The 9,683-nt window shown below is 43.9% G+C and overlaps 1 pseudogene; it reads left to right on the plus strand.

Annotated features, from left to right (window-relative positions):
- Window positions 1-8,605: 8,605 nt before the first annotated feature.
- LOC118091277 (large ribosomal subunit protein eL27 pseudogene) lies at window positions 8,606-9,106 on the plus strand (annotated as a pseudogene).
- The last annotated feature ends 577 nt before the right edge of the window (window positions 9,107-9,683 follow it).

Genomic DNA, 9,683 nt, shown 5'->3' on the forward strand with positions numbered 1-9,683 from the left:
CTTCCGGAACCAATTACACCCATGCTTCGGATTAAGTACACTTCAGGTTGAGTACTCCGTGGACCCGTCTGGAACGGATTAATCCACTTTCCATTACTTTCAATGGAAAAGTTCGCTTTGGTTTATGAACGCTTCAGTTTATGAACAGACTTCCGGAACCAATTGTGTTCATAAACCGAGGTACCACTGTACTACCCTATTGTTGATATTTTCTTAATTGCCTTCATTGCCCAGTATACCTGAAGGAGTGCCTCCCCCCCTGCCCTGTTCTGCCCAGACACTGAGGTCTAGCGCCGAGGGCCTCCTGGCAGTTCCCTCACTGCAAGAAGTGAGTTTACAGGGAACCAGGTAGAGGACCTTCTCGGTGCTGGCACCCGCCCTGTGGAATGCCCTCCCTTCAGATGCCAAGGAAATAAACAACTATGTCACTTTTAAAAGGCGCCTGAAGGCAACCCTGTTTAGGGAAGTTTTTAATGTTTGATGTTTTATTATTTTAAAATTATTAATAATCTGTTAGGAACCACCCAGAGTCGCTGGGGAAACCCAGCCAGATGGGTGGCATATAAATTATTATTATTATTATTATTATTATTATTATTATTATTATTTTAAAAACTGAAGGGGAACTTCATTTTTCTCTCGTGTGTACCTCCCTTTCAGCCAGATTTTCAACTGTAGTAATGAGAAATATGCCGCATCCCTATCTTACGGCAGGGGGCCAAAAGCCTTTGCCAGTTTAAGAGCCATACATTCCTTCATAAGGAACCTTCTGGGGCCACATTCCAGTGGCTCCTGGAGTCAGAATCAAAAGTGGGTGAGACCAGACCAGAGGCAAAATGGGCAGAGCAATGGATTTGACTCTTCACTATGTACAACAGGCTACATTCTGGCCATGAAAATATCAGAGGATGTCTAAAAACGCATCTCTCCGGTCTTCATATGAGCAGAGAAAAGGTTTTATTGTAGTCCAAGAACACATTCCAGCCAGACTAAAGCTCAAGATGGTGTGGAGTCTGACTGGTCAGGGCTGTGGCCTTGGAAGAGCCCCAAGGGCCAAATAAAAAGAACCAGAGGGCCACATTCGGACCCCTTCCCCATTGGTGTCTTAAGGGAATGAGAATAATGCTGACTTATTTTAAGTTCAGTAAAAAGTGTTGGTTAAAATACTTGTTCAGAAGGCTGGTGATCATTAGAACAAATGGCAGTTATCCTGTCCCTCGGAGAAATTAGTTCAGGGTTTTTTAAAACACAAAATAGAACACATTTTGCACATTTTTCTCAGGTGTTGGTGGCAGAACATTTTAATAGAAGACCTCGATTTCCCATAAGAAGAGCAACAGCATTAAATGTTTCACCCTGTCGATTCATCCATAAGGGAGCTAAATAAATGAATGAGCTGGAAAGATTCCTAGCCGACACTCTGAGCTTCATTCATACTGAAGGAGCGAGAGGTGTGTGAACTACTTAACAAGCGCTTGATTAAATGTTGAGAGAGTCACAGCTGAGCAGCTTCCTATCTGTAATGAAACAAATAACATCAAAGCAAGGCCCCCTCAGGACACACACACAGCCAGTCATACTTTCCGCTTCTGTGTGGGCAGCATAAACAAACAGTTAGTTTTTGGCATGAGTGATACAGTACATCCTTCAGCCCCTGACTTTTTGCTGGCTTGGAGAAATCAATTGACAAACTCCTCAGATGCCATTTGACAAATATTTAGCATTCCTACCACGAAAAGCACAAGATCAAGAAGGATCCTTTTCTGCCTTTATATTTTAAGGGAGACATGAAACTGTCCCAACAAAATAAATAACACTGGCCACCTTTGAATCCAGCCAGGCTCCCACAACCCACAACCACTTCTGGCCACATTTGGTGTACTATTCATATTCAGTTTATTTTAAAGTTGCAGAGTTGAAAATACTTTAACTCCCATGATGAGGAACTCCTTAGAGTAAATTTGGAACCTGACGCACAGAGGAGGGATAACTCTTCAGTGTTGCTTGCAAATTGGTACAATCTGTTGATTTGCAGAAGATGTATAAATTACGTTCAGATTAGCCTTTTATATGGAATTGCCACCCTTAGTTCACTCATTTTCCCCAGGAAATCCAGATGATTGTCAAAACATTGCATTTCAGTGCTTTCTGTGTTGTTCTTTCATGTTTTTGGAGATTTGACTCATGGAGATTTTGGATAATAAAACCCAGTGGCAGGCAAAGTAACACTGCAACTTCTGCGTTTAATCTGAAGCTTCCAGATTCAGATCACTGTGTTGTTTAATGTTCTGCATGGCTGGGAATTCATTATGAATTGTGCCCTGTTGAATCAGCCTTGGTTTCCCAACTACAGGACAGTCTTCCATTTCTGGTGTCATTTACAGAAAAATAATACAAGAAAACCCATAATTAAAGCCTGCCCCAGTCAGGAACAAAAGTTGACTAAATAAGGAGTAATTCATCACTTACTTGCCCAACTGAGCTGTATGGGATACAAAAAAAAAAAGGACTGGAGTTGTAAGCTTTTAATCAACATTGCAAAATATCTTTGCTGAATATAGGCAGATCTTGGCAATGGAAAAGGGTATTGCAGTATAAATTAACGCTAGATTAAGTGCTGTTTGGAACTGGCATTTTAATTCCAGCTAATGGCAGAAAAGCAATACCCAAGTAGCAATAAATTGCTTTAACTGAAAGCAACCTTAAAGAAACAGTGCTAATAAGGACCAAAAGGGACCAACAAAGATATATAGTACAGCTGCTACAGTGCATTGTAGTCGACTAAAACATCAGCTTTTAATTTGAATCTTCTATTTCAAATCTCATCCCAGCGATAAACCCACTTGGTAGTTCTATAGATAACTTATAGTGGCCCAGTTCACACAGTTTTCCCGACTTGTAAGCATCCCCAAGCCCTCCTAAGCCATGCATGAGATTGTGCATGGAACATTAGTGAAAACTGAGCTTTACTGCCATGGCAGTTGGGGAAAAACTGCTGCCAGGATCACAGAAATTATATCTGTATTGCCATGGGTTTGCGGGGTGCAAGGATCCCCTAAAAGCCTTGGGTACTACATTACCCCTCATAATTTATGGAGCGAGGAAATGTTGGAGATTTCTAAATGCTCGAAGTTTCATCCAGGTGCGAGGCAGCTTACCAGTGTAAAGAGGCAGACTGAATCGGTTTCTTGGCTAGGAATCACCTGGAGAGAAGAAGAAGCGTGTAAATTGGGCATCCCCAAACTTTGGCCCTCCAGACTACAATTCCCATCTTCCCTGACCACTGGTCCTGTTAGCTAGGGATCATGGGAGTTGTAGGCCAAATCATCTGGAGGGCCGCAGTTTGGGGATGCCTGGTGTAAATACAAGGCAAAATCGTGCAAACTCAGGAAGCATAAGAAATGCTCAACTGCCCTCTGCAAGATGGAGGGCTGCTTACTGGGATCTGGGAAGGTTGTGGGGTGCTCCTGGAATGGTCCCATAGCCCCCATGCCTCCTTCCCAGAGCCAGGTAAGCCGTCCTCCGCCTCACTTGGCAGGAAGGACACAAGATGGCTCTTGGAATGTTCCTAGGCCGTCCCGCGATGTTATGAGAGAAAATACATGGAGTGCATGGCGGGCGGGAATGGAGATTGGAGAGCAGTGGGTTTTGACCACTCTTTGTTTATTTATTTTCCTATCCATGTAAGGTCCTGAATGCAAGTTTGGGGCTCACTGAGTGAACCACAAAATGGCACCCACCTCCCCTCAGGAGAAGAAGAGGGGAGTGAAGATTTACATCAGGAACACGGAAGGGGAAGGAATAAAGACCAATACTGCACCTTGGCAACAACAGCAGGCAATACTTTCATTGGAGGCTGGATCTGCCACCCCTGTAGATCCTGCCATCCAAGGCAGTTGCCTCACCTTGCCTCATGGGTGGGCCAGCTCTGTTTTGGACTGCATAGACAGCATAGCCAATGGTCAAGGATGTCCAACACCACCTGGAAACCACTGGGAAACAACATCAAGCGAAAGGATCTGAGATGGATGTGAAAACCAAATTGGTTCCTCATGAAAATGCATCTTGATGTTCTCTGCCCAATTTTTCGAGAGTGGTTCCCTTGAGGACGCTATTAAAATGAATGTAGTAACTGGTTTGTCAATGCATCTCTTTGCAGCAATAAACAATGCAATCAGTATGGCTTGTAGCAATAAACAATGCTAGCTCCCTACCTTTTGCATTTGAATGGACCAGCTATATGGGTGAAGGGCTAAGGAAGGTTCTGCCCTAATCCTAACCCTCTGTGGATACTGTGATGTGCAGACTTTGGGTCCTCCTCCTGAAGACCCAGAAGCCAATCAGTGCTGGGAAGAGTGTCAAGCAATCTGGAGGGAGTGGAGAATTACAAGAGAGAACCTAACAAATTAACTACGGGTTAGGTAATTGCTAGGAAGGCAACCCAGATTCTTTCCTGAAGAGAAGGCAAAGATCCTAGAAGGGGAGTGTTATAAAATAATATTGGGGGGGTTGCAGGGCACCATTACTAATGAACAGAGAGGGGTGACCGAACCTGACAGCTGCAGTTACCCAGAATCCCTCGCAACACCACCTTCTTCGCCTCTGCTCCACTCCAGAGACCCGCACCCCTCCCGCTTGGACTCAACCCTGCCTTAAGGAAGGCTTAAGGATCAGCATATGCGCACATTTCCACATGACTAGCAACTTGGGAGCCAGAATTCGCTGTCAGTGGTATCTCATTCACAATGGAAGACTCCTCTGAACAAAAGACAGTGATCAACTCTTATAAAAATGTTAATTTCTCTTTGTGTTTAGGAATTCACACCTGGGAGGGGTGATAGGAGGACTAGGAGAGGTGTCAAAAGTGCTCAGATTTCTACCTTGAACCCTCCTTTTTTGTGAGGTATTGATTACATAGCTGTGATGTAGGAATGATGTATTGGGGGCGTTTCTTGGTGATGGGGAAACTGATAAAAGTGGAGGTTCTCTTTTGTTCTGGGTTCCTTCCTTGTTCTCCTGCGTGAGGGGAAGGACCCTGTTGCAACAGCAAATAAAGGCTTTGCTTCTCAAACTTCTCTGTTTGGCCTCTGTTATATATTCTCCGACCGATGGAGAACCCAATAAGGCTCTTGTGTACCCCATAAGGGAATAAGAGCAGATTTTGCTTAGAACAGATGGCGACCACGAAGGGACTTTTCGGTTACCCGGATTCTGGGGGCGAGGGGGGAATGATGCTCTAGCGCGCACCAGGCATTTTGCCAGGAGGAGCAGCAGTCCTGCAGCGATCCCAGGGTCTGGAAATAACTGGAGTTCTGGCGGGGCTAACCAGAGGAAGCAAAGTTTTATCAGGCCGGCCTTAAAACAACCAATCAAGAAGGGATCATCAGAAACAGAGCACGCTGCGACGTGAGTATCAATAGGGAAATTGGCTTTTCGGGGTGGGAATTGTCACAGCAATCAAACTCTTTCCTATTTTTCACAGCCAAAAGCCCAAAGCCCGTCGGAGTCTGCCCAGGCTGAAGGTTTTGCGGTTGCCTTTTCTCCCCAAGGCTTGTTATCCATCGGAGTTTGCCCAGATAGCGAGCCTTGGGTAACTTTACCTTCTCTCGCCTGAAACTCAAGGGTCCATCGCTGTCCAGAGAGAGAGTTTCAAGGCATCCTCTAACTATCCCGGGTGAAGACGCCCCCCTGCCATGGCGACCCTTGTTGGGTATGACCCATGACCAGGGAATGCAAGTGCGCCCATTCCTTTCCTACTTTGTATTCCTCAGTTCCGATCTGACATTGCGTAGGCAAGCGTTCAGTAGGACCTGAGTCTAGAGTGTAAAAGGCAGGGAGATTGCTGTGGCCCTATTAAAATGTGGGTGGGAATAGGAGTCCTCCTCGGAGTGTGTCCACTTTCCTAAAACGTTTCCCTGAAAAGACTTTCCAAACCCCATTATCCTTTAGAAAGGCCCCTTGTAGCAATCTTTCCTAACCCACTTTCCTATCGGAGTCGGTCCACTTTCCTATCGGAGTCAGTCCACTTTCCTAAACGTGCCCCAGGTTTCCCAGGTTCCCCGTAACCCCCGAGAGACCCCAGCCCCTTCGGAGACTGTCCAGGGCTAGAACTTGCGCAAGTGCCCCTTCGGAGACTGTCCAGGGCAAAAATGGGTGCACCCCTGTCCAAAGAGACAACTCTGCAGGCTTCAGGGGAGAAATAAGCCCAAGGAGAGCTTACTTCCCGTCTGAACTCTGATAGACGCCTCCAATTGTATTTAAGAAATGTTTCAGGGTCTTAAAAAAAAAACCAAAACAAAATGCAAGCTTGCTTAAATAATTTTTATGTAAGGGCTTGATCAACCCAAAAACATGGCAAATATTAAAAGGAGTGGACGTAGTGTGTAAAGGTTTGTTTTAAAGAGGCTGTAGAAGGCCATTTTTTTCCTCTCCAAAAGTATAAAGAGGGGCAGGATGAAGGAAAATAAAGAGTTGTAACTTCGAAAATGCTTGCTCAATGCTTTGAAAATATTTCAAAACTTGAAAATGTTCACTTCATAAACTCCAGCTATAAGTGGATAAGAGATGTACTCAATGTTTAGAAATGTTATGGGGTTGTGTTTAAATTGGCCACAACATCCATAGACTGCCTTCTTAAGTGTGCATAGTTAAAACTGCCAACTTGTTTTAAATTTCTAGTATAAAGAAACAATGTTGAACGAGGAAGTGTTTTACTTGCTGAATGGAAGAAAATAGCCATTCTAGGAAGAAACAGTTTAATCAGAAACAGATATAATAAAGTGAAGTTTTAAGCAAAGTTCTTAATTCCTTCAGTAAAGTGTTCTTGACTGAAACAAAGTCTTGTGCCTAATCAGAAAAACCATTAAGCTTTAACCCTCATCAAGTGTGTTTACATAAAATTCCAGTTTTGTTTCCAACGTACCTCACCCTTACTTTGAACATCTGGTTAAGGGATAACATTTTACACTATTAAGAGATCTTGCTGCTGAATATGAGAAAACTTTTACAGAGAAACTCAGACTTCGCAAGTGTTACTGACAGGAGTGTCTAAGTTACACTTCTAATCTAAACAGAGCTCATCTAGTTGCTTAATGTTCAATTTACTATAAGAAAATAGGAGAGGGCTCCATTCTTCCCCTGAGAAGGGCTCAAGAACTGTTTTCATTTTCAAAACCACATCCCATGGTTGTGCCTTCTGAAGCAAGGAATTGGGGCTGTGATAGAAACCCAGTCGTGTTACTTGTTGTTGTTGTTGTTGTTTAGTCGTTTAGTCGTTTAGTCGTGTCCGACTCTTCGTGACCCCATGGACCAGAGCACGCCAGGCACTCCTGTCTTCCACTGCCTCCTGTAGTTTGGTCAAGCTCATGTTGGTAGCTTCGAGAACACTGTCCAACCATCTCGTCCTCTGTCGTCCCCTTCTCCTAGTGACCTCCATCTTTCCCAACCTCAGGGTCTTTTCCAGGGAGTCTTCTCTTCTCATGAGGTGGTCAAAGTATTGGAGCCGCTTAGCTCCCATCTTTACTGAGGTAGAGACTCTGCAGAGACTCTGAAGATGTCAGAGAAATGTTAGAAGATTTGTTTTCATGTTTAGGTTTTGTCAATCATGAGAACTGGGACACAGTTTAAAATACTGAAACTTTCACATTACCTCCCATTCTCTTTATCCTTGACTGAGGGAAGGGGCAGACACACACAGCACAAATGTCTTCTGGCATTTTTGAAAAATGCATAAGCTCAGAGTTTGATAAACCTCCAGGAGGAAAAAATTCCACTACTGTGAAAGAGCTACTGGGAATGCCTGCCTTAATCTTTAAATGGTGTGTGGATTATATAGCTCTCCTTTGTTCAGAGAAACTGTGATGAAAGAGCAACCAAGAATGGAAGAGGCAAATAGTCTCCAACAATTATGGTATTTCAAGGTTTTTAAGGCAGTCACATGCTTCCAGAGACCTACTTAATGCTGTAAAAATTTCCATCTTACGCTTAGCCAATATAAATAAGTGCAAACAAACTTTATGTCACAGAAATGTTGTTAAGCCTTCAGTGACCTTCATCCCAAGGAAAAGTGTCCAAGGAAACCCTGAAACTTCTGGCTACAGTGAGATTGGGATATTCATAGGAGGATACATAGATTTTTAAAAGTGCCTTCCATTTCCCCAGGATGATTTACATCAGGCATAGGCAAACTCCAGCCCTCCAGATGTTTGGGACTACAATTCCCATCATCCCTGACCACTTGTCCTGTTAGCTAGAAATGATGGGAATTGTAGTCCCAAACATTTGGAGGACTGGAGTTTACCTATGCCTGATTTACATTGACTGGTTTGCTTCCTTACTGGTGTCAGAGATATACTGGGCTTCATTGTATGTAATCAGATATCAAGGGAGACCCCAAGCATTTAAATTGATTGAGTTAATAATGAAGTTCAAAGTGAGGCAGACGTGTTAAGACCATGTCAATACAACTTCTGATCCAACCTCCCAGCTGTGTATGATCACCCCACCAGAGGCTAACAGCCTCCTGGCTATGGGATTGTAAAAATAGGGTGCTGTCAGCCATTTGGTTGGCCACCAGGTCATCTTCCTTCTAAGGCATCAACAAGAGCTCTTCTGGTGTGGGTGCCATTGCTGCCGCAGCTCCAAAATGGGCAAGTCTATGAAACCAGGGAAAGTCGCCCTTGTCCTTGCTGGGCGTTACTCCGGACACAAAACTGTTATTGTTAAGAATATTGATGATGGCACCTCTGACCGCCCATACAGCCACGCTCTGGTGGCTGGCATCGATCGCTACCCACGCAAAGTGACAGCAAGCATGGGCAAGAAGAAGATTGCCAAGCGTTCCAAGATAAAGTCCTTTGTGAAGGCCTACAATTACAACCACTTGATGCCTACCAGGTACTCAGTTGATATTCCCCTTGACAAGACCGTTGTCAACTAGGATGTCTTTAAGGACCCTGCGCTGAAACGTAAAGCAAAGTGGCCAAAGTGAAATTTGAGGAGAGATACAAGACAGGCAAGAACAAGGGGTTTTTTTTCCCAGAAGCTCAGATTCTGAGTGGCATGCATTTGCATCAAAAAATATTTTTGAAAAGCCAAAAAATAAAAAGCATCACCAAGAGAGGCTTTCCATTATGGGTCTTTCTATTTAAGAGCTAACTGTTGTTGATGCCTGCACAATTATTGGCTGATAAAATTTTATTGTGTTTAATTATTTTGAATTGCAATCTGCTAACATTCCTGGTTATCAGACTGAAAGGTGGAGCTGAGCTTCTGTTAAAGCATGGTTGCAAAATTATTTTATTACACCCTTCCAGGTCAGTTACTGTGAGATGGTTCTTACAAGTCTATTATTGTTAATGCACGGTAATGTTTCATGCCCTCCTCTATCTCTCTTGAGAGGGTATTCTTTATTGTAAATGGAATCTATTCAAGATTTTAAAGTAAATTGTAAAGGTAAAGATCATAAGAACATAAGTAGAGCCCTGCTGGATCAGGCCAATGTCCCGTCTAGACCAGTATCCTGTTCTCACGGTGGCCAACCAGATACCTGTGGGAAACCCACAGGACCTGAGCACAAAGCACTCTCCCTTCCAGCAACCGATATTCAGAAGCACCACTCCTTCCAGTCATGGAGGCAGAACATAGCCATCATGGCTAACAGCCCCTGAGAGCCTGATCCTCCC

The sequence above is a fragment of the Zootoca vivipara genome, chromosome 9 (genome assembly GCF_965207765.1).
Source record: "Zootoca vivipara chromosome 9, rZooViv2.hap1.1, whole genome shotgun sequence".
NCBI lineage: Eukaryota > Metazoa > Chordata > Lepidosauria > Squamata > Lacertidae > Zootoca > Zootoca vivipara.